This window comes from Aythya marila, assembly GCF_965140915.1.
Source record: "Aythya marila genome assembly, chromosome: 2".
Lineage (NCBI taxonomy): Eukaryota > Metazoa > Chordata > Aves > Anseriformes > Anatidae > Aythya > Aythya marila.
The window spans coordinates 70,434,231-70,455,876 of NC_139043.1; the positions used below are offsets into that span (position 1 = coordinate 70,434,231).

A 21,646-nucleotide genomic window follows, 5' to 3' on the forward strand; every position below is an offset into this window, starting at 1 on the left:
GTGCCAGTGTTTTTCCGTTCTTTACTGACATTTTATCTTGGCTTGACTCTTGACTACAGCAAGATTAAACATTAAGCACAATGTGAATCTGTAAGATGTCTGCAACTTTATTGCTTGAAGAAATTGAAAATAAAATATTTCCCCTTTCTTAAAGCAAAAAGTTTTATTCTGTTTTGTTACTCTAACACCCTAAGCACGTTCAAACAGACATGCAAGAAAGAATCCGAAGTTATATTCACTGGGCTTTCACTTCTGTCCATTGCTATAAAGTATGAACACTGGCTCCTAACTAGTGACTTCTGATATGCACACCCCAGTGATTCACATTCTTCTGTCACTGTTGTTTTATTTCATGGTAAAAAAAGGTTAATAAAAGTGAGCACTGGCAAAAGCAGAGGGGAAAAAAAAAAAAAAGTAATTGTCTTTCTGTGTCCTACGTTTCTTAGCGAAAATATATATATGTTTTTCATATTCTAAGATCTGTCACTGGAGTAACACCTGCCTTTTGTTGCAAAATGTTCATAACCAAGAAAAAGTCGTGCAAGATATCAGATACACAGCATGTGCCAATGTTCTTAACATTTTCATGTGTTTCCAAGATATACAAAGAAAGTCATCTGAAGAAAAACTTTAAACAGGACAACTGGAAAAAATAAAAATTCAATTCTGAAATTGGAACTCTTCTTACTGCACTACAAACCACAGAGTGCTCCCAGTGAAGAGGAATTTTCAGGGTGCACTGAAAATTGTAGTCACAGAATCTACTATATTATGAGTAAAATATTAATTTAGTTACTCAGCAACAAGAGTGGGAAGGATCAAGGCAACATAAAAAAATAGAATAACATATTTGTTTCTCTGAAAAAGGCTGTTTCAAATAGACTCATTTTGTCACAAAAAAAAAAAAAAAAAAGGAGGAGGGTAGTAACATTTAGAGCCTGAAGTAGCCAGTCAGCAAACAGCACTCAACAGAGGGTGTTTTAGAGCAGTGCACTCTTCAGTGATTATAGAAAGAACACACCAGTAGGAAAACTAAGCTTAGATTTGAAAATAAATGGACAGGTCCTCTTACAAAGCAGCTTAAAATCACATATTTTTTCAAAGAACAAACAAAATACAGAAGAAATTTTAAAACACCCATCATGCAAAATATCTCCTGATTGCATAAAGCATTCCATGAGAAAGAAAGCTCCAAGACAGACCTGATGAAGAAATACATAGCTGTTCACAAACCCCTTCCCTGAATGAAGCCAGGTCAGTGGAAGCCAGAACGTAAGCAAAACCCTACCAAAAGCTTTTCCATTATGCCTTCCAACATGCTTTTCCTCTTCTCTTCGTAGACTTCCCATTGATCTTTCCATCAGAAATATAAATATCAGACAAAGGGGATCCAACACAAATTCTTCCAGAATGGAAGACTCTCTCTCCTTCCCTCTATCAGTTCTGTTAAGTAGACTATTTTATTTTAAAATCACATACACAAGGATACAAAAGGAGTCACTTGGCAAGCAGACTGCTTCTTGGCTTCTAAAGAAAATTCCCCAGGCCATATTCTTGTTCCTTACACCATGTCATCCTTTTTAGATTCTAATGTATCTATCTACGTCAGGCAGGTTCCCAATATACTCAAGAAAGTACAATAAAAAAGCATATATATAAAAAAAATCTCATTCTTCTCCAAAAAGCTTCCATTTGAAACCATTGTTACTAGTGGCAAGTCTCCTCAAGCCAGAACAAACTCATCCTGTGTTGTTCTGCTTCTAGTAAACGTAAGGTGTGTGCACAAGACTCCTAGGGGGATGTTTTTTCAGTAGTCCAGAATACAAACTCTGGATTTAATGCTTTTTGGGTATACAGCCTTCACTTGGGATGGAAAAAAAAAGTGGAAACTACAAAACACTGCTAGCCAATTCAAACATATTTACAACCTTGTGTCACCCAGTCCCACAAGACAGCCCACCAGAAGAGTCTGTGGACACTCTCTGTAGGAAACCTGGGTACAATTCCCTGGGAAGGAAAAGAAGGGGCATCTGGCACAGCATGCTAATCACAGGCTTAGCACAACAGAAACATACTGTCCCCAGGGATCTGACAGCTGGAACTGTCCACCTAATGTAATAAGGGAAAAATCACATCTGCAGTTCTTCCTACCCTTACTGACCTAATGGCAGTTCTGCAGTCCTGAGGTGCAGTTCATAAGGCCACACTTGTGCGTCTGCCTCACAGCAAAGTGGTTACTCACAGGTATGCAACTTCTAGTCTGACAAAAAGAAATAATGAACAAGAATTAGGCAATATTTAGGTTGGAAGAATATGTTTTATACCATGTTTAAGCCTCAGAGTAACTCCTATATTAGTTTTATTAATTTATTCTTAAAACCTTATTAATGCTCAGTTGGCTTGGATTACATATTTTGGGTAATTTAAGAAACCCACTTTAAAGACGCAAGGCAGAGAAAATACAAGAACTGATAACACTCTAGATGTTTTTAAATTCATTTCCTGTCCAAATACAGATCTGAAGTGAATATGTGAATTTTCCATCATGTGAGACCACTAGCATTCCATGTTTTGTACCACATGAGTTTCTGAAAGTCCTGTTCATCCATCTTTCTAGAACATCTTTATATGACAGAGTATTTAGGCTATGACTCTTGGAAACCAATCATATTTCAAAATCCTCTTAAATGTTTAAATTACTTCAAATGAACTGCATCCCTCACAGGTATAAATTAAGCATCTTACGTAAATAGCCTGCCCAGCCAGCCACTCCCAATTTTCATGCTTTTACACAGAAATTCTGCCTTTTCTCTGGGAACTATTCTGACTTTTGAAGAAGGACAGACAATGCTACCTTATAAATCATGAACCTGTTTTACAAACCTATCGCATGATTCTACAAATCGTTACATATTTTTAATATGGGAAATATTTGCTTTCATTTGCTACTGAGCATGTTTTTATTTCCTATAGTTTTCAGGTACTAAATCTTAGGAACACTTTGTTTAGGTACTGAATTTTACTACATGTACTTCTTACAGGCTTCTTGAAAGTATACTAAAATACCTCCCTTTCTGGACTGCATACAGCAATGAACAACTAAAGCCTAGATTTACAGATAAGGGAAATGAAAGTTATCTACAATAAAAATGTAAAACCCTCTAAACAGTTAGTAAACAAACTTCTTTTCTGTAAAACATTTTTGGTGTAGTGTATATCAAACATCATAGCGAGTGTATAGCATAAAAATCTTACTGACATCATTTTAAGATTACCAGTTGTGACTCACAAGCAACACCAGTTAAATTCATAAACACTAGCACAAAAAAAAAATAAATAAACTTTTTTTTATACCTTACAACATAAGCCATCACTGACTTAAATTTCAAATATCTGAATTTGATTGATGCTACAATTAAAAAGAGTATAGACATGTGGGGATATTTACATTAAAGATGTTAAACTGCATTGCCCCATATATGTAACACTTGGGGCATTTGCTCACAGGTCACATGGGGTCTTAACTCTCCTTGAATTTCCATTTGTTAATCAACCAATTCCTTCCTTCCCTGCCAAGTCTTTCTTGGCATCAGCTGAGAGTCTGCTTGATTTTTCACTCTCTCTGTTGAAATCATAAACTAAACTCTGCTCAGCATTTCATTGCAGAAGGCCCTTCTCTGGGCTTGCAGAGGGTACCAACATAAAGTTGAATAAAGCTAATTTTGCACGTGAGAAAAAATTAGGCTTCAGTGGTACATTTTTCAAACTTACTGAAACCCCCAAAAACATAAGACCTGCCCAAAGTTATCTCACAGTCTTCTAATTGCCTTTTAATTACGGGACTTTTGACTAGACTCTCATGCATGATTCCATGCATGGAATTTGAGCATAAGCACAAACTTGAAGCCATCCAAGTGCTATCTGAACCTCCATGCTTCTTTGAATCCTTTTTTATGGGGCAGTAAGCATGTGCATAGCCCAGTGAAAATTAAGTCATTCACATGTTCAAATGTCATGTTGCTTGACAACTTAAACAATGTGGATTGGCTGCAAAGCGAGAGTTTCCTAGCAATAGCAAAGGCAGTGGGACACAATCTACTAATTTTAATGTAAAATATACTTAAAATTGTGATAAAATGTAAGGGAAGCCCTTTATTTTCTCTGCACGTTATGAAGATAACAGCTTGCAAAAATCATTGTCAATGCTCAAAGTATCTAAAATTGTGTTTGCAGAAAATGGGAAAAATTGTTTTCCTCTCTGAATTCCAACCCATGACTACATTAATGTAAAATGAAGTATACTTTTAGCAGATTTGTATATAAAAGAGGTAAAATAAAATAAAATAAAATAAAATAAAATAGAAGGTGACAATCTCCTAAACCATTTCTCTTTTTTAAAGGTACGCTCCATAAAATCCTGAGCGTTCTTCGTTTCCTTTGCAAGTAAGCAATGGATACTCCCAAATTAAATTTGCCACCTTGTGGAATGAACCTAATGCAAAGGAATGGTTTCTTGAAAGAAGAAATCACCCTGTATATTTTTTTACCTTATGTGACATACAGATTCATTCTGGACATCTGCCTGGTGAATTCCTATAAAAACAACCTAAGTCAATTCAATAGTTCAAAGTTTGATGAAAAGTTTTCTATTGCCAATCCTTTTACCAAGTAAATTTCAGTACAATATGGACAAATATATGGAGAAAATGAAGAGAAAGTGATCAGACTCATTTTCTCCATTATTTGTGTACAGAAACTGTGCAGAACAGTTGATATTAACTTCAGCAGCACTACTGAGACTGAAAAGATTTGGCCCTAGAAAGATCCAGTGACAGATGATGAAGCAGCAGTAGCACTACAGAATAATAACAATTTACATTAAAAGATGAATAAGTACTTGTTCAATAAAAATGTTAATTTCCCTTTTCAAGTACTTTTAGAACAGTCTTTTAGTTTAGAACAGTCTTTTACCATCTGAATGGCATCTGTTTATTTAATTAGCTCCGTTCTTCCTGCACGTCAGATTTCACTATATCAGTATCATCAGCATTGAATGTGCAGTGCAAGACAAGAAGTTCTAAAAAAGTATCTAGTAATGGCTTAATAAAAGTATTCAGCAAAGCCAAAGACTTTCTGATTGTTGTGGAAACAAAGCAAATACAGGCCCTACATAATGTAGTAAGACACATGGCAGAAAAATTTCTAAGTATCACTCTGCAAAGTCAGTCCTCATTCTTGAAACGAGTCCTCATCCTCCCCAGAGCATTCCTCATGAATGCCAAGAGGTTCCTATACGTGCACATAAACACACACACAGAGTTATTCAGAAATTATCTCACAAGGAAGATGATTTTTCCAACTTGGGGAACAACAAAATTATTTTTTGCTGACAAAAAAATAACTTCAGAAATTACAGACTTCACAGGTTTGGGTAAAGGGGGTGCCTACATACAGAAGGGGAAAGTTTAGTAACCGCAGAATCCTCTTCCCCTTTCCAGCAACTAACAATTGTCCAGCTGTTTCATTACATTCTGAGTTAAAGCTCTAGATAACAAAGGTGTAATAATGTATTTTTTTGAACACTGAGTTGCAATGTTGAGAGTACCCATTTGAGAAATGGATTTTCAAATCACAGCAAGCCACTTGAAAGCAGACCACTAGCACCCCCAGCATAATACAAAACTTCTGCCTGCACACATGTACAGGGCTGCAAGATGCTGTGGCTACTGCAACAGCAAAACAGGGCTGGGGAACCCTATAGTTTAAGGCATCCTTGATGGGCCAGACTCCCTAAACATAAGCATGAAATATATACTCTGTTTTAGCAAATGGTATTACGTACTGCTGTTAAACTGATTTAAAGATCAAAGAGTTCCCACAACAAAACCCAAATACCAAGGATTTTGCCTCTTCCAATACCTCATTTTTACTCACTTGGTAATTTCACCAAAATATGGAAATCAGATTTTGACAGTCAGCAAGGTAAGTACATATACAGCTATTTCTTAAAAGCCACTTCAGCACGTAAGCTGCCAGCACTTACATTAACTATTACGTATGATATTAACCTTTTAGACACTGCACATCCTGAGGTAGATTCATAGAGTCATATACAGTCATATACTTACATGTATACTTTATTCCATTCTTTATTTGTCCCTACGTATGCTAGGCCTAATTCACCATCAGAATACGCCAGTAAAACAGCACTGAAGACAATCAGGCTGCAACACTCACAGCAACCATTTGCTTCAGTCAAGATGGGTTCCTCCTGACAGTCAGGAAGTCATCTTGGGGTTTGACTGCATGCAATATGTCCTAGGAAGGAGACCTACTGCAAAGGTCTGCATCTGAGGTGGTGTGAAATACGAAATTTGCCTTTGTTTTCTCCTAATGCAAAGGGAAGAGACAAACCTGCAGCCTTTTTCCTGGCATATGTCCACAGCAGATGGGGATGAGACCCTCAGACCTAAGAGGAGATACCTGCTGGCCCAGGCATCACAAGCCCAAACCACAGAGGTGTTTCCTTACTTGAGAGCTGCTGGGAATCACAGAAGTGTTGAGGTGAGAAGGGACCTCTGGAGCTTATCTGGTCCAATCCCCTGTTCAAGCAGGACCACTCAGAGCAGGCTGCCCAGGACCACGAAGCCTGCCTTCACCTCAGGTAGTCCTAATCTCACAGAAACACCAAAAAAGACCCAGATCTGTCCTCTGGAAACAGCCTTGGAGTACTGGCCGCATCTAGCCCCCAAGCATGCTGCCATGGGGTTCCTTGGCCCTTCTCCCTCTTGTGGGTGCTGCACACTGTGGGACTGGCTGCAGGACTGGAGCAGCCCCACACCACGGGCTGGGAAATGTGGGGATGCCAGACTGTGTTTGGGAAGGTGCAAGGGCTCTCTCTTCACCCGGTGCTGAATATCTGCATCAGTAGCTTGAGAACACAGGGAAAGGGTAATTTTTTTCAGATCTTAAATTTTCTCAGGCAAAAAAAGCTTTGAGGTGTATTTGTCCAAGACAGAATTAATTAAATATTTGTCTGAGGCATGTTAAGAAATGTATGTTCCTTAGTTCACATAGAGCAAATAATTAATATTATTGGAATGGAAGAAGTCCGGATCAAAGCCTGGATTGAAGCTTACTGTTCTAAGCTCTGTACATACACAGAGTCCTCAACTCAAACAACACACAACCAAAGAGAAATGAGTGAAAATAAGAGAGACATTTCATAGAAAGCTTTTTCGTGCTTTTTCTTCTATTTTGGCAAAATAAAGATGATCCTAAAAACATTTTGTGCCCTAAATTCTTAAATCTGTCAACAAAGCAAAGCCAGGGGACACCAACTACTGGCACAGTAGAACAAGCACACACTAACAACTAGGAATACTTAACTATAATAAAACAGATCACAGTAACTCAAAAAAAAAATAAAAAATGAAACTAATACAAACACCTTTTTTGCCGTTTCAAAAATCATATGCCACTGTATTGCATGCACAAAATTTTCAGAAGAAAATCATAAAGTCTTTGTCAGACCAAAAGCACATGTACATTTCCTTCTCAAGATGATATACATTAATTAAATAAGCTAGAAGGCTGTAATACACAAAACAATCTGCTCCATTCACTAAAGATACTGCCTTTGTTTAGTCTACTCCATTAGTTTCAACTGTATAATATGCTTTGCAGGAAAAAGTGTATAACATTAGGTTTCTGTATTTTTAAACAATTTCAAATTTCCATCCAAATGCAATTGTACATGCCACAAAATGAAAATTGACCATTAGCTGATAAATAAGAAATGTAACAAGCATTATTTTATAAAATAAAAATGTATAAATATTAAGAAACTGATTAAATTTGTGTTATGTTCTGTAACTGCTTAATATAGCTTAATATAATATAGCCTTATGTTGAGCAAAATTAATGCTAACTTAGCATAACAGACTACAGCTATTTACCAAACAATTTATTTCAGTTTTTGCCAACCAGTGAGAACCAGACATTTTCAAGAAAATAACAAAAAGTACACAAGATTGCCTATTCATTTAAAAGAATCTATTTTTAATTACGACTTAAATCAGTTCAGTTGACTGGTGTCCTGTTTTGCTCCCACTGATCTGCAAGCTTCCCCTTCCATGAGCGAAATGAATGTTGCTAAGTTTCACACTGATGGGTAGGGAGCTGCTAGCTCACATAAATGATTTCTCATGTGCATCAAAGGCAGGCACTTATGAGTGCCTTCCCTAACAATCTCCTCATGATGTTCTCAGGAAAAACTGATTATTCTCTAAAGGTGGTAGTCTGGAATAGAGTTCCCACTCTCAATTAACCTGAGCTGCTTCCAGCTAATGAAGTGGAAGGGAGGAAAAAAATGACACGATATATTACACTTCTTTTAGCATACTGCCTTATTTATATTCAGTACTAATTTAACCTGCACCCCACTTTAAGGTGAAGATTTGATCAACATATAGTAAAGCTAAATCCAATGAATGGCATTATTGTATTTGAAGTGTCTAAATTAAAAGTGTCTTTACAAAAATAATAGGCAAATTACATCAAAAAAGGCAACTGTAACCTAAAGGTCTTATTCAGATAAGTTTAGCTGAAGACAGATGTGGCAGAAAACTTCTATCTTAAAGAAGGTCAAGAACAAGGACCTGGGGAACTACAAGCCACTCAGCTTCACCTCGAACCTTCGGAAGGCGGTAGATCTTGGAAACCATCTCCAACACAAGTGAAGGACAAGGAGGTGAATTAGGAGCAATTAGCATGGATTTATGAAGGAGAAATCAAAGATACTCAAATCAAAGATACTACTGGCTTGGTGGGTGAGAAGAAAGCAGTAGATCTGTTTCATCTTGACTACAGTAAGGCTTTTGACACTGTCTTCTGTAACATCCTCATAAACAAACAGATGAAGTACAGGCTAGAAATGAGGGCAGCGAGGTGGTTTGAAAACTGGCTGAACAACCAGGCTAAAAGTGTTGCAATCACCTACACAAAAGTCCAGACAGAGGCCAGTCACCAGTAGAGCGGCCCAGAGGTCAATGCACCCTCATGGACAGAGTGCACCCTCAGAAAGTGCACAGGTACAAAACTGGAAAGCGTAGTGATACACCAGATGAATGTGCTGTCATTCAGATGGATGACAACAGGCTGGAAAAATGGGCTGACAAGACCCTCAAAGTTCAATGAAGAAACGAGCAAAATCTTGCACCTGTGGAGAAACAATGCCATGCATCATTATGTACTGGGGTCTGAAGAGCTGGAAAGCAATTTTGCAGAAAAGAACCTGGGGATCCTGATGGCAAACAATTTGGCCGTAAGTCAGTAATATGCTCTTGCAGCAAAGAAGGCCAATAGCACCCTGGATGGCATTAGGAAGATGGTTGGCAGTAGGTCAAAGGAAGAGATCCTTCCCCTCAATTCAGTACTAGTAAGACCACACACACCAGGAGTAGTGTCCATCTACGGGCTTGGCATTGAAGGCCAGCAAAGGGCCACAAAGATGATTAACAGACTGCAGTATCTCACATATGAGGAGAGGCTGAGAGAGTTGGGCATGTTCAGCCTCCAAGGGGATCTTATTGATGTGCATAAATACCTGATGGGAAGATGTAAATAAGATGGAGCCCTCAGTGGTATTCAGCAATCAGAGAAGAGACGATGGGCACAAACTAGAATACAAGGAATTCCATTTAAGCCTTATGGAAAAAAAAATATGGTGGTCAAGCACTGGCACAGACTGCAGATTCTCCATTCTTGGAGATATTCAAAATCTAACTAGGACAACAACCCAAGCAACCTGCTGTAGTCAACTCTGCTTTGAGATCTAGACAAACTCCAGAGGTCCCGTCCAAACTCTATGATTCTTCATGTATACCTGTACCCATCAATCCAAGGTTAGATCTGTGCGAGCAAAGGTATTGTATTGCCATTCATTGCACTCCTTTACCGAGGATGGAGTATAGTACACTAAAAAACAGACATACATAGGAAAGATTATTGAAAACCATCTGGAAACTACAGTCAGTCATAATGTAAGTCCTGCAGGACTTCTCAGCTAGTGGTGGCACAATGTGGGATGATGCAATGGCAGTTGAAGCTTGGTTTTTTTACTCTGACATTAGGACTCGTGGGGACTGGAAAAACTAAATTCTCATTTCATTTTTCTAAAGGGAACACTTGTAAGAGGTTGGCAGTGTCGTGTGCTTTTTCTCATAGCATGCGGCCTCATAAGCACAAGATGTTGCGTTCCACTCAAGATTCACTAACAGCTTAAATGGCAGCTTGTGTACTATCTTATAAACTGTTCACTTTCTTTGAAAATATGGCACTAATGATGAGATAATCAGGGTACAATCTCTTTTTGTTGCCATTATTTGTAATACTGCATGGTTAACTTTAAGCCTGTGCAACAACAGCATGTTTAATACGCTCCACAGAACACAAATCAGCGTGCCCTCACTACACAATAATGATTAAAGAGGCAATGCCGCATGTTTTTAAAATGCTGCAGAGCATTTTAAAATATTTTGCAATTTTCAAGGGAAAGGATGGCTACTCAAAGTCTGTCCTTCCAGTATTTATAAAAATATTTTAGGACTTTTGTTTTCAAAGACAAACGTAGAGAAGAGCAAAACAGTAGCAATGAATTCCATTCTTACACACGGCAAACCAAAAATATTCTTGCAATGGCACTTCATTTCTGCCAGCAGATATTTGTGAGCAATAGATTGTATTGTTGTTTCAAACAACAGAACAGGTGCAACTACTTGCCCATCACAGAAAGAAATTTAAAAAAATCTCTGAAGGACTCTGTTCATTCCACTCTACCAGAAAGAACATGCAATAACTTTTAGTTGTGCTAAGAAAAGGAAACTGTGGAGCTCTGAAAGCACATCCTGCCTTTGGGAAACACAGGCACGCAACCCAAAGAAAAGCAAAGTCAAAACCTACGTAATCCCCATCAGAGATGGGTTCCATAGAAATACTCTGTTTTAGGCTCACAACTCCTTATGGAGTAACATGCTACAGTGTATGTTTTACATAAAGGATAACAGACCGTTTTCTTCATGACTGTATTTGATTTCCTCATCTAAGTGTTTAAATCTACACACTGGCTCGAACACCACCTACAATTATGCCAACACTTCGTCAAAAATAACATTATATAAAAAAAAAAAAAAATTGCATCTATCCTAAGTCATAGTTAGGAGAAACTCAAAATGCCTGTATCCCCCAACACCATCTAGAGGGTGTTCACAGACAGTGCAGGGTGGCATGATGGAGGCAACACCATTTGAAAAGGAGAGGAAAAGTCTTCATTAACTTCCCCCAAAATTCCTGAAGCATATGAAACACTTTCTACTTTACCTTCTTTTTAACCTACTCTATCTGCCCTATATATCTATTACACATTTTTCCAATGCCCTACTTAACTGTGTTTTTATATTCTTTTCCCCTATTTTGCCAATGTTCCAAAGCTGTATTTAGTTCTAAAACTTCCCCATGTTTCATTCTTTTCAGCCTTTCAATCCAAATGCTCAATAATCCCTTTTCTTCCCTCTCAAAACAACAAGCTTGTATATAGCCATAGGCATATGTGAGCTCACTCTCCTCCACAACACTTCTATTCTTTGTAAACATCCTACCTTCTCTGACCACAGCCTTTAAGTCTTTTATATCTATTTATGGCAAAGTCTTTTCCCGCTCCTCTAGTCTTTTCCACTGTTTGATCTGACAGTAACCCAGCAAAGCATTTATACTTTCCAATGGTTCCTTAATGCGTGAAACTAAACACCTCTACCTTCTTCAGCAGATCAAAGCAGAATAGCAAGTGTCCTCAAGAACCAAAGTGTTCCTTCTGTAAACTAAATACGAGATTTTTTTCCATTTTTTCACAGGGCAAGTGCCCTGTGATCCCATAGTATCCAAAGATTTAATACTTCTGTTTTTTGGGGGGCCTCGGATTAACCTGAAATGCATACCACATGCATGATCAACCAGAATAAGTATTATTTTGTTACATCCACTTTCCAGCGTCATGATACTTATCTCTATTTATTGCAGTAGCCTGCATGCTGATTCTGCTTAATAATTGTTCTTCCTTTTATTTAGGAACCTATTAAAAATCCACAAGCAGACAGTAATCTCATTTCAGAAGTATTAAGAAAACAGAATGAGTTTTCCTGTTTAAATGCTACCCGTATCTAATGAGCAGGTTACAATTTCCTCACCTCACACACGGCAGGAACAATAGCTGTAATGCTTTAATCCTTCAAGTTAATTGAAAATCTCACCAGCCTTTATCTACACACCATAAACTTTAATAGAAGTGTCTCCTATCCTAATTCACAGGTTTAAGCAGCTGTGCGCATGTGTAACTTGTACTAACTACTTCAAAGAGCTTGTAAAGTTTCAGAAGGGACAACAAGTGCTAACACACTGGAATAAAACAGATTTAAAAAACTGAGAAAGAAAAGGAAAAATCAGCTTTTTTTTTTTTTTCATTTGGTTGTTTGTTTATGCTTAGAAAGGAAGAGGAACTTGTTTCGTTGTGGTATTTGAAGAAAAAAAAAAAGAAAAATAATTGTCTTCCACTGAAGATACTTTTCTTATAATATTTTAAAAAGCCAAATGATTATAGGTTAGGGATAGGAAAATTGGCCCTCCTCCCACTTCTGAAAACAAAGTCAAAAATTAAAGCAGAGGTCTCTGTGAATTCCTTCTCTCTCATTATCGAATTTTTATAGAGCATCTCGTATCTCTTGGCTTTCTACATAAAGCCTTCAGCTTTTGAAAGGGGATGATGAAGCAGAAACTGAATTTTCCTTTTATTTTAATTTTGTAAGCATACAAGAAGAAACATAGAAATGTAAATTAGTAATTTCCCAAGCCCAGAAAGCAAATGCAAAGTCTTGAAGTTAATTATTTTTAAAATTATTTTTAATTTTTAAATTTCCAAACACTTGTAAGTTTGTAAGGCTGTAATACTTTCTTGAAACCGGGCCTTGAAGGTTAAACAAACAGTAACAAAGGTGGTTGGCAACTGCAACTACCAACATGAAGACTGTTCCAAATAATAAAAAAATAAATCATGGCTTGAAACTAGCAGTGGTTAATGCAAGTACCTTTACCACGCATGAACTCAAGAGCAAGCCCTGACAATAGGAAGCACAATTAAATTGTTTACTTTTCTTGCAGATGAAGCATGTATGATTTGTAATCCTGGTTGGAATATATGGAAGCACTCTGGTCACTTTCAACAACTGTGAGGAAAGAAGAAAAGATGCGAAAAGCCCCAGACACACACACTGTGAGCCAAAGGATGTATCTGGAAAGGAAGAGCACCAGTTGGGTAGAGCTGGGGGAGGGAGCAAGGACGGGACAGAATAGTTCCCTAACGGTTTATCCACATGCCTTGATTTAGGATAGATACAATCTAGGAGTCGGTAACTAATTTGATGCAGGGGATAATCACTCGTGTAAGTGCCATTTGTATGCATGCGTATGTATACATGTGTGCACATGCACACACACAAATATATATGATTTGTTTGTAAGAGCCGATACTCATTTATTTTCTTCTCTAGCTGACTGAGGAACTCTATTATCCGATTTCTCTTTTTCTTTGAAATTACCTGTGAACATACCTGATTTAATTTCCATTACTTTAGGTCTTTAAATTGAAGCTGAATATCTCTCTGAAAGATGTGCCCTGCCCTGGCCATATATTATTGAACAGAATAGATGAAATCCCTCTGACTGTCCCACTCACATTGACGATCTAAACAATACAACACTCCTTATTTTCATATCAGTAATGGCTGAACTTAGCAATGTTATTTGATATGAAAAACAAAAACACGTATTTTAAGGAGCTATAGAACTGAAGGTTCTCCCTACTTACCTCCCCCTTCAGATGACCTTCCTTAAGTAGTCATCTGGCGGTTGTTTTGTTTTGTTTTTAATTATTATTTTCATCTCTCCTGAAAAAAGATGCAAGTTTTATTAAAAGATCTCCCACATTAGCATGCCATCCCCTCTCTACCATGCAGCACTTCTTCTGTAGATCATAATTTCAGTATCTCAGTCCTTTATAAGAGTAAGAGACAGAACACTGACCTATGGGTCCGATGTTTCATGTAGCTCTGCTGGTTTAACTGACAGTAGGACTGAGCCCAACCACTTAAAAAAGCACCAAGTAGAACATTAGCAGTGAAGACGAACACTTTAAACATAAATAAAGATGTGTAACAGCAGTAAGAGAACTGACAGAATGTCTTGCAAATTTGCCTCAATTGAGGCAAATGAGTAAGCTTTACCCAAAAAAACGCCCTCTTAAAAATGCTCACTCAGCATTTTGGTGAACTCTTACACTTTCACTGTATTGTTTTATTACACTTTTTTTTTTTAATTTTTTAATTTTTAAATAAATGACTGTAGGTATTCCTCACTATTATCAGCCTTGATTTAATGCAATAATTCATTAGATATGCCTTGCATTAGATGCATTAGGCCACGCATGCTGTGGTTTAAAACGTACATGTTATTTGTAACCACCCTGGAGGCCAATCTTCTTTCAAAATAAGGCCTATTTTATATCTGCTAACCAGGTTTCTCCACATGTTTAAGTTGGAATAGAAAATCAACTGTGAGAAATGCAGTAGGATGAGGAGCACAAGTGTTCATCAGCTGTAAAACTCATTTAGCTGTGTTTTTTTTTTTTCCATAAAAATCTTAATGTTCTTTACTGATTCATACTGTGACTATATTGGTGTCTCATTTCAGAGGTCAGTGGAAAGCCACCTTCCTGTATCAGCAGTACATGTTGGACTTGAGATGGGGGACTTAAACTAGTGAAATAAAAACAGTTTGAATTCCAGTGATGAAAACACACAGGTCTCCCTCAAGCAGTTCTGCCTGACACAGATGGAATATGTATCACTGCTTACTCATCCAGATCATCAGTGTTAAAATCCAGATACTCACTGACTCCCTTTTGTATAGAAATCCCTTCTGAAGACATCAAGATCTTTTTTGTACTGACGTTTGGAGGGGAAAAATCATTGAGGTCAAACTAAATTCAACTGTGTTGACATGGTTCTCCATCACAAATGACAAACGACTGCCATTGTCACTTCAGTCTGTTTCCTGTAGTTTAAAGCTCAATATCACAGAAATGCAAAGTCACCAAACAGAATAATTTTATAGAGAAAAAAAAAAACAGTCACTAGGAGTTCAAAGCCATGGATAAAACATGTCATTCACCAGAGGCAAACTGGTCTGCAGAAAAGTTGCAAGAGCACATGAAGAACTCTATAAAAAATGAAAATATTAGTAAACATCTATAAATTTCACTCTTGTTTACCCAGTAGGTATTACACTGTGGTTTACATCAGATCTCAGTTGTATTGAGCCACTGCTGATTGAACTGATTACGATAATCTATTATGAGTATAAATCCCAGGATAGATATTATACTACCACTCAGAAAAATAAAGTAAAATATAAAACCAAACACCACCACCGCCACCAAAAAGATTTGTAGAATTTCATTCTTTACCTCCTAAAATCTATCATTTATCTTGAGTCTTTCTGTATCACTGACAATGGCTATCTATTAAAACAGCAAAGCAAGATTAGACATAAGGATAGGTAATAAGACAATAATTCAGTAACCATGATGAGGATAACAGAGTTTTCATACATTTCCTTGAACAGACAGGTGGTGGCAAGAGAAACTCTTTCAAGAGCTACATATATCAACAGGGTAGGGAAGGGTAGGAGGTACAGGGTAGGAGGAAATCATACAATTAATAGGAGGGGAAAAGAGGGGCAGAGGTAAACCAAGAAATGAGAAAGATCTGGAAATATGCAGAGTCACAGTAATCTGATGCAAGCTCAATAGAAGCAGCTGGGAGTAGGAGCTGCAAAAAGATGTGCTGATAGTACAGTGTGTAGAAAGGAAAGGTGGAAAAGATAGACATTTGCAAGAAAAAAAGATAAAAAACATTTCTGCTGTTCTCCAGTAAACATAATCAAGACAGGGGAATTGGAACTGAAACTCGAATATTACACATATTCTTTATTTATACAAATATTACACATATTCTTTATAGCACTACCACTAGGCAGCAAGATTAGGAATATCAGTGCTCCCAAACCTTAAGTGCAACATGACACAAAAATCTTAATAACTAAGAAGTAACAAACAAGTAACTGAGTTCGGTATGATCAAATGTCTCAATTTTTCCTATACCTGTGGCCACACAAGATGTGCAGAAACATTTCACATTCTGTTCAAGTTAATGACACTTTTCTTCTAGTGTTTCCTGTAACAACTTTAGTAACATATTAGACAAAAAAAAAAAAAAAAAAATGCAATCACAAATATAAACCTAGGAACATGGCCCAATTTATATATACTAAAACGCAGATACTGCTGGTGCTCCAAACAGATAGGGAAGCCAAGCTCTTGCTGAAGCTGCTTAGTGGTACCGAGTGAATTCAACTCTTTCACCAAAGCAGGTTTGCACACACCAGACAATAGCTCCTCGCCGCGTGAGCAGACCCACTGATTTCAGCAGGATCTGCCAACAGCCTCTGCATGGGAGAGTGCTGGAGACTTCCCACCTGCGCTGCCTACCCATGGATACACAGAAGCAGCTTCACCCACCAAGGAGTGAGAACAAGGATGAGTTTGAAAGGAGGAAGGAATAGGAATGCATAGGGAAACAGAGCTCTCAAACGCTGATCTGGCCCCAACACGAACAATGAGTAAGTGTGGAACAGAAGCTACTGGTCTACTACAGACAGACTTGCTTACAATACTGAGAAAGGTGTTGTTTAGTCCTCCACAGTCAGCTCTAACAGAGTCTACATAGTCTCACACATTGCAATAAGAGGTTTTCCATTTTACAAGCACATTCTTAATCTTGTTTTTTCAAGTAAGAAATAAAATGTATTATGATGTAGATAAAGTTTGTGTTTCAAACACTTGTGTGCAAAAAAATCTCTACTCTTCTTCTCTGCTGGGTCCTGCTCTTGAGTCACAACAACCCAACGCGGCAATATAGGCTTGGGGAGGAGTGGCTGGGAAGTTGCCTGGCAGAAAAGGACCTGTGGATGCTGGTTGACAGCCAGCTGAATATGAGCCAGCAGTGTGCCCAGGTGGCCAAAAAGGCCAACAGCATCCTGGCCTGTATCGGAAGTAGTGTGGCCAGAAAGACCAGGCAGGTGATTGTCCTCTCATATGCAGCACTGGTGAGGCCGCACTTCAAGTACTGTGTTCAGTGTTGGGCCCCTCACTGCCAGAAGGATATTGAGTACACAGAGAATTGAGGTCTAGTTTGGAAAAAAATAGGCTCTCGACAGCTACCTGAAAGGAGGCTGCAGTGAGGAGGATGTCAGTCTCTTTTCTCAGGTGACACAGGATGCAAAGAAATGGTCTCAAGTTATGCCAGGGGAGGTTTAGGTGGGATGTGAGGGAGAATTTCTTCACTGAGAGGGTGGTCAAGCATTGGAATGGGCTGCCCAGGGAATGGTGGAGTCCCCTTCCCTGGAGGTATGCAAAAGACGTGTAGACATGTAAGTACTAAGAGACATGGTTTAGAGGTGTGACTCAGGAGGTCCAGTTGATTGGACTTGGTGACTTTGAAGATCTTTTCAATCTAGATGATCCTCTGCAAGATGGTGGATTCTCACTTGTACTTAATTATTTTAATATTTCAACATTAAACATATAAAAACTGCCACATTAATAATGAAAAGTGGTACAATAGTCCACTAAGTACAAGAACAATTTGATGTTACATGCGTTAATTCATAAGGACAGGCTGCTGAAAATTAAACTCACAAGCTGGCTAAAGAGAGGACAGAGAAGATATTTGTCCAATGCCAGGCAAACATGCAAAGACTTTGCATCAGATCCTATTGGAGATTCCTTGGTGAATTTAGAATGGAGAACAACCAAAAACAGAAGTAAAAAAAAATCCAGCAGATGGCTCTAAATGAGGGGAACAGAGACAGGTGACTAACTAGTCTGAGAGGAATAAAAATAAAATGGGAGCAGTGCCATAGCATTATTTTTTTGTTGAGCCACCTGGAGAGGTAGCAGGCTTATCGATGAATGCCAAAAATGAGCAGTGCCCATCTGCTCACCCTAATAAATATCCTTCACTAGAAAAAAAATATATAAAAGAACACAATTCCCTCAGCACTACTTGCATGCTTTCAGCAGACCTGTTTGTTTAAAATATTTGTCCCTTACATGTCTTACAACTACTTGCCCTGAACAAAATAATTCTTTAAGGTGACCCTTGGAAGCACATGGCAAGTCAGTAGCTTTAAGAATTCATGGCAACAGAAAGGTCCAATGACTTCCTCTCAAATAAGCAGAAGCACTATAATCATCACTGCCTTCAAAATGCCTTTATGTTGCTGGGCAACTCAATGGACAGATGACAAAGCCCTAAGCAGGAGGGGCAGTTCAGAGTTCAAAAAGTTTCTGTTCCTGGGGAGATGACAGTATCTGAAAGCCTCTCCTTCCACAAAGAAGTATAAGAACAAGAGTATAAGCTCAGTTTACCTCCTCTGCTGGCCCCAGTGAATGGTTACGGGTACCAGCATTAAGTTAACTCTAAATGTGGATGAGAAAGGAGGTTAGAGCTGGCAGACGGTGCAATGAGCAATACTCAAGTCTCTCAAAGTACCACTACACAAAGAAACAGAATGAAAAAGAAAACAAAGCATACCGGTTTGTTTGACTTTGTGAGTTTGAAAGTAAAATGGCTCTTTATTAGCACTAACCTTTATCAGCTGCCAGGTATCATTTTTACTAGAACAATGAATGAAGGCATTAGGATTTGGAACAGAAATCCAAACTTCCCAAGACTGAGATATCTTCAAGATGACCTTTTGATTCAGAGCTATATTTATTTTTTATATATGGCATATGCAGATGAAAAAAAACAACTGTTTTGTTTGACATCATCAATTATACCACCTCAATAAAAGCAATTCAATCACTATCTGGGTCCACACAGTTATCCGAACAAGGCAGACCTCTACACATTCACAACTGTCTTTGAAATCCAAAGCTGTTATATCACTTCAGTTTCCTTTACATTAATACTTGTGCATAAATGTCTGGCGGTAACTTTTGACTTCCATACAGCAAAAATATGCTTACATAAACACGTATGAAGAGAAAGGAGGATACAACAAAAATCATTTTTGACAAAATACAAAACACAAAATCTGAGCAAAGATATGCCTATGCATGACAGAGTTCTGTAAAAAGCCCATGTGTACGAAGGCCAATGTTGCCTCAGTAGTTATTAGAACAGATTTTTAAGAACTTCCCAACAGCATGTTTAAAAACCACCCACACAAATGAAGCAAAAAGATACTGCACTGGGTGCAACAGAAAAGTTATGTACCACTGAAAGTGTATTTGTCTGTTTAATTTAATAATCATGATTAATTTAATACTAAGGATACCTATTTCTTCATATTAAAGTTATTTTGATTGCATGTATTCTTTTAAACATGGTTGCATTCGAAATTTTGTATCTCAGCAAGAGCAACAAGGAGTCTGACTATCCCTGGGACTGAAGTGTGACACTTAGTTCTTTAAGCATCAAGCACCTTAATCAAATTGCAAAATTTGGCTCTTCCAGCTGAAGCACAGAAGACAACACTGTAGCCAGCATTAAAGGGTGGCTAAACATACAAATTATTTCCACTGTTTTGTATTTCCTGTTTTAGCATCAACCCACAATCATGTAACGACAACAAAAAAAGGCTAATGTTATTTCTTTCATGCATGAATTGCCCCCCACCTTTTGAAATAACCTGGTTTAAAAGTGACAATTGTCAAATACAATGCCAAACATAAAATTCTGTTTAAATCCAAATGAAAGAGACTTACACTACAGCCAATACACTCCTGAGGTCAGGTTACAGATTTTACAGGTTACACGGCATCCCCCTTCTAGTCCAATAAAAACAGATGTGGTTTTGTTTGCTTGTTTGTTTTAAATAAATATACTTGAAACATTTGGAGCAAAGCCTGCATCATTAAGAACTTTCATGTAAAACAAGCATCCTTAATGTTTAATGCTGACTGTAAAAATGCATCAGGAGAATAGTTAAAGTTATTATAAAGTTAATCATCCAATACATTAGTAGCAAAACACCTCTCCACTCCTTTGGTTTACTGTATCTTATTTTTAATCATTTGTGTTTCAGTATGATATGAGTACAGTACATTGCTGTGGGAGACGGATCTTGCCCACACTACAGGAAAGAACAGAGGTAGCTAGTGCACACAGCCAAATAATTTCTTATTTCTAAAAGGCCTTGGACAGGGCTTTGCATGTGCTGTGCAAGACTTCTCATAACTTTGAGAACAGTCCAACCGCAAAATTATTTAAAGATGTATTTTCTCATTTTACCAAGCATTAAATTGTTCATACTGTAAAAAGAAAAAAAGCACACCCGTAACTGGTATCAGTGACCTATAGTTACAGTCCATTGAAACAATTTAATACTGTATTACAACGATCTTATGAGGACAGGACTCATCCCAGGGCAGGGCATCCTGCCTCTAGTGTGCATAATGCTCTTAATTTACTTAGGCAGAAATTGTAATCACCTAAGCGGATATATTCCTAAACTACAACCTTCAGAAAGATTTCACTTGGCTAAAAACCTGCCCTAGAAAAGTTTCAAAGATTCAGCATTTTCTTCAAAAAGCAGTGTACATGACAGCAACAAAACTTAATGTAATTCTCCAGGTCTTAATTTTAAACTGTATTTTAGCTTTCTAATTTGTTTTACATTCACATTTGTTAAATACAGCTAGCTAGTAAGAATTTCCCTGCCCAGGCCTGAAAATATTCCAGCATTTTAGAGTTTGGGCTTGAAAAACCTTTCATGGAAGTAACAGTTCTATTTCTCTCAGTGGAAGCAGGTTCAGACTTCAACATATTAGGAAGATGAAATTTCACTCTACATAGTGACCATAAATTGTTACTGCTTTGTTCAACAGATCTGTTTCCCAAATGTACCCAGAATTATTCAGTAGCTGTTCATCACGAGGCAAAAGCAGTTTTTAATCCCTTTCCATCCAGGTTACCAGATTCCATAATTGTTGGCACCTGCCTCCCTGAAAATAAAGAACTTATTAACTAGCCCAACCATAACAGTTATACTTCTGGAAAGCATCATTTCACAGAAGTACAGCAACCACATGAATCCATTACAACTTAAATATCTGAAACAAAGCCTGAAGGAGCAGTAGTTTGAAAAAGGCATTGCTTTCTCGTAAAGATAACTTATACAGTTGAGAATCAATGGCATGGTAACTACAAAGACTCAATTTTATTGTGTGCCATTTAATTCTTTCAATAAGCTTATGTAGGCTTATTTCTACTCACAAACATAGGCGCTGTGTGGCTAATAGCTTTAGAAGTACAAATTTACCTGCTTAAAAAGATTTCTTCCTAAGAGAATGGACATCTGAAGTGGAATTATTTTAGCCACATCTGAAGAACAAATTAAATGCATTATATCTTTGCTGATGCTGGCACTGGTAATTTCAGTTTCCACTCTACCTCAGAAAAATTAGTCTATG

General features: G+C 37.7%; 1 protein-coding gene across 4 annotated transcripts in view; it reads right to left on the minus strand.

Moving 5' to 3' along the window:
* The window catches only part of FARS2 (phenylalanyl-tRNA synthetase 2, mitochondrial), a 246,221-nt gene that overhangs the window by 207,312 nt on the left and 17,263 nt on the right, over window positions 1-21,646 (minus strand). Inside the window, exon 3 of one of the 4 annotated variants that reach the window (XM_082754420.1) lies at window positions 2,162-2,255. The exons of 2 other annotated variants lie outside the window; for them this stretch is intronic. The gene's annotated coding sequence lies outside the window, so the exon portion shown is untranslated. Of the gene's footprint in view, window positions 1-2,161; window positions 2,261-21,646 lie in introns of all 4 variants that reach the window. One more of the 4 variants, XM_082754419.1, reaches the window with a different exon arrangement.